The sequence below is a fragment of the Erythranthe guttata genome, chromosome 7 (genome assembly GCF_056151865.1).
Source record: "Erythranthe guttata isolate IM_541 chromosome 7, IM_541, whole genome shotgun sequence".
Taxonomy (NCBI): Eukaryota; Viridiplantae; Streptophyta; class Magnoliopsida; order Lamiales; family Phrymaceae; genus Erythranthe; species Erythranthe guttata.
In genome coordinates, this window is record NC_142539.1 from 6,618,767 (window position 1) to 6,623,915 (window position 5,149).

The window sequence follows — 5,149 nt, forward strand, 5'->3', positions numbered from 1 at the left end:
TTCTCATATTTTTTTGGGGGGAAAGTACTAAAATTGCACTTTTTGAGAGGGCGAACAGCTATTTGCCCTTAAAATAATTAGTGTTGATAAATTATTTCAAATATATAATAAGTCTCACAAGCGAAAAAGGCTCCTTCGACCCTACACCCGGTGATAAATACGGGGTGAGTTTTTCGCTGACACGTGCAATTTTTGGTATTTTTCTAAAACCCCTACAGATTAACACAAGTGGGGAAATATATAATAAATAATTAAATATAAAACCTGTCAGTAGAAGAAATTATCCACTTCAAAATGCTATTTTTTTGTTGTGCGTTGCCCCGATAGCGAAATTTCAATGGATTATTCGCCGGAATTGAGTGTTTTGGTGCACATTGTCCCTTAAAAAATGTTTTTCTTTTTTTGTTTGCACGTCGCCCCTTTCATATGTTATTTTTGTTGCAGGATGCCCTTCGAAAACTGTGTTTTGGGTAAAGTGCAACCGAAATAATATTTTAAAGAGGGGTCTCTCTGTCTCTTTTTTTTTTTTTTGCATCGAAACATTAATTCGAAATAAAAAGATTACAATTTCTTCTAATAAATTAAATTTGTTTTGGCTATGGATATTTATTTGGGTAATCTGTATCGAATCCTACCGAAAGTTTGGTAAATCGAAATTCGATACGCCATAATTTCATTTCCATTTACCAAACCGATATACACGGCTCGGCTCAGTAATTACTAAATTTTTAGTTCGTTATGGTTCGATCGCTTATGGAACCACCCCTACTTTTTGGCATTTGGCACACAAAAAATAGATTCAAATTCTGATTGGCATTTGGAATTCAAACTTTTCAAATAATATTTATTTCATCTATATATAATATAAAAAGAGGATCTATGCCCTCAATGATTGACATGTGGCAAATGATGATGTCATTTATCAAAATTGCTTAGTTGGAGTTCAATTGATGAGGTGGATTCTTCAATTGGTGAGTTGTCAATTTTATTTAGGTATATTTTTAAGTTATTTCCTATTTCACACTTGCACACTCATTTAATAATTACCATATATATATATATATATATATATAATATTTCATGCATTTAATATCCTATAAAATCGAAAAATATTATTTTTTTATAGTTTCTATTTTCTGAAATATATTTTTCGATATTTAGTATGAATATTCGATTCTTTTTTTATTTTATACATATATATTATCAAATTTAGTATCTCTTTTATAATAATATACAAAATATTTTAAGAGTTTATATTCATATTGTTATATATATATATATATATATATATATATATATATATATATATATATATATATATATATATTAAAGTATTTTATTAATGCATTATTATGTGTTATCTTAATCCAATTAGTACTAGGTTAATTAATCAAATAAAATATAATAATTTTTTTTTCATATATATATATATGAATCTACATCATCCTATTGTACACCATTCTATTGATGTATCGTTGTAAAATTTTAAATTAATTTATCTTATTATTGCATTATCATATAAATGGAATAGTAATATTTCAATTAATGAAATGAAATATATTTTCTGAATTTAGTATCAATATATATAATAAAATAAAATTAATATTTTGTATGTATAGAAACTATATATATATATATATATATATATATATATATATATATATATATATATATATATATATATATATATATATATACTGATATACTGTGATACTCAATCATAGGAAATTATAAAGGTAATAAATCATTAATGCACATGCTAAGCAATCATCTATATATTTTACCTTTATAGATAAAATATCATTTATTCTAATTATGCATATCTATAGTAAACAATCTATACATATCAATCTACATACATAATTATGTCTTTTTTCATACTTTTCGTATATACTTATTTTATTAAGGTATTTTTCAGAAATCGGTCAACATAAATGATTCAATATTTTTCCGTAAGTATATTATTCGATTGTGTAATATCTAATTTTCTTAAATCATATTCCATAATTGTTATTAAGAATTTTCCTAATTTATATGATTTTCCCTTTTTAAAACACGTTCTACCCATCTATATATAATCTATTCACTCCATTCATCGTTTTACTGATACGCCGAATTTTGTTGGGTTTTTTTTTCTTCTCTATATTCATGTCAATGTGTTTTGTTTAGTTTTATCTTTTTTTTTTTTTGTTTTGCTCATCCTTCATTATTGTCATTATTTGGCTAATAATTTATATATTTTATGATTTTTGCATTCACTTTGTGTATTGTTTCCTATTTGTGTTTATGTTGTATCAATTCAATTTTATGTTGTGCTTATTTCTAATTAATGATAATATAATTTGCATTCTTTAATAAAAAAATTATCCTATTTTATCGTAAATTTTACAAGGACAGCAACGGATGACTCCTGGAAAAGATGGAAGATGTGATTCCGCGAAGGTAAAAGCATAAGTTATCAGTTCTTTACCATAAAATATGTAGAGTGTTGCTATGTTAACTCTTAACTCTCAATTAAATTGGAGAGAATTGATATGCGTTCATTATTTGTTTTACATACTTAAATTTGCTAATTATTTATGTTTTTTTAAATAGATTTTGCAGAAAACTTAATATAGGAATCATTGTGATATTTTTTCTCATTACAGTTTGTGGCAAATGCTAATAATATATACATAACTTCATTATGCTTCTACAAAGCATTATGATTATTTCTGCCTTCCCTTATTTTGTTTCATTTTGCTATTACGACTTTTAATTTGTATATGTACTACTTTTGTTATATTTGCTAATTATATCTTTGTTGCTAATTGAACCAAAAAACCACCAAGGTAGAAGAACTATTACTCAGATTATATTTCATAATGTATTTATAAATTTCTTTAAAATGAATATCTTGATATATATATAATAAAGGGGCCTTAAGATATAGGTCCCTAGTGGCAAACATTATTAGAACTAAATGACAAGTCCAACTAAACCTTTGTTTTACATCCTTTACAAATTTAATTCCAAAAATGCCCTTCATATATAAAAAATGAAATTTGCTCCAAGTAATATTTAAACTGCTTTTATCGGTTTTTATTCTGAATTTAACATTTTCATTTTTGCATCTAAAATTTTTGTTATAATTTTTTTTATGTAGAACGTGTTTCTCAGTTTTTTTTTCTTTTTCGTATTTTTTCTTTGTCTGATATTTAAAATTAATATTTCATATCTTTTTAATTTGCTTTATACACTTCTAACTATTATTTATTTATTTTTTTATCGATAAATGCAGAATATGAATCACAATATAGTCATTCATAATTCCACGTAGTCATTTATAGTCATCCAAATCATATATCCAATTTCACAGTATACTACTACCCATTGTCTCTGCAGCAGGAACACATAGACAACTATAGTAACCCATAGCTACGTGTAGTAATCCATAGACAACTCTGAATATATATATCCGTAGTAATCCATAGTCACTTGTAGTAATCCATAGGCAACTATAGTCACTCTGAAACCCTAGATCCGCACTCTTGAACCTTCACGCCGACCCTTCGATTCACAACGCCGTCAGACTCGTAAACTACTGTAGTCATTCTGAAAATCATAATATCACTCTTTTGAAACCGAGAGCCGCCAGCAAATGAAGACCAACCACCGTTAAGCCGTCCTCGCCTTGTAAAACACACACCTACCATAGATTCACCCAGCCCTTGTCGCCCCCGAAAACGTGCAACAAGCAAACCAACGTCGTTGAAACACATCGCCAACCCTTCCCTGCTGCCCCCAACCACCACGTGCACAAAGGGTGATGCAATCTCCCCTTCCCACCGGCCCTAGGCGAGTCGGGTACTGCAAAGCCGCCACGCAAAGCTCTTTCGGAACAGCCGCCGCCGTCGCCGCCGCCATTGGGTACAGATCTGTTGTCCTCCGCCTCAATTCATCAAAATTTCAGATCTACTACACCAAAAGAAAAAAAAGGGAGTGAAGGGGAGATATTGGGTGGCACACAAATAATATAGAATGAAAAGAAGAGAAAGAGAGAGAAAGAGAGAAGTTGGGCGGCGCAACCGAAGAGAGAAAGGGAGAGAGAGAAAAATAAGAGAAGAAGAGAATCACGTGATATTTAATTAGGTTTAAGGGTATTTTGGGGTTAAAATAAAATAAAAGGGTGTATGTCAAAATTGGTTTAAAATTAAGGATTTAGTTAAATTATTCTATTTGAGGATGTCATTCACATCTAATTATGTTTGATTTGAGGGGTGTCACGCATATTACCCCTATAATAAAATCTTGAGCATATTAGTTTTAAAATTAAATTATGAACACAAATTATAAAAAATTGAGTATATTTGCTAGAAGTAAGGTATAAAGTTTACTAATTAGTAAGTGATGTCTCTTCGACTCGAGTCATATAAAGTTTTAATACACATTATTGTTTATGAAATCAGTCAATTATTTTTATGACATGCTATTATTATTATTATTATTATTATATATATATATATATATATATATATATATATATATATATATATATATATATATATATATATATATATATATATATATATATATATGCTATTGGCTGTGTCGTAACACCCACATAAGGAAAGTGGATATAAATGGCAAAAAAAACAAAAAGGAATCATTTTACACTCTAATTATTTTTTGAAATGTTTGAAGTTTTATTAGGAAAATTATACATTTTACACTCTAATTCTTCTATTTTGAAATGTTTGAAGTTTCCCATCATTAAATATAACCTATACAAATCATAAATCGTTTTTATGATTTTCTTCTTACAGAGAATATGTCAATATTTTATGCATGATCATTTCATTTGTACGAAAAAATAGTTTATTATATAAGTTTGAATCTATGGAAATTTATTTTATGCTTTTATAGAATTTTAAAAAACATAAAATTTTTAGAGATGTTTTTTTATTTTATTTTGAATTTCATAAAATTATTCCTAAAATTTTCATAAAATAAGTATTAATTAATTTAATTAATAGCAATGATATCTATTTTATGCATAATTTTCGAATTATCTATTTGTGCATATTTTATATAACCTGAGAAGAAAATATACCATGGCTCATATTTGTTGGCCTTTGCATCTAACTTTGTGGTGTTGCAGCTGTTTTGT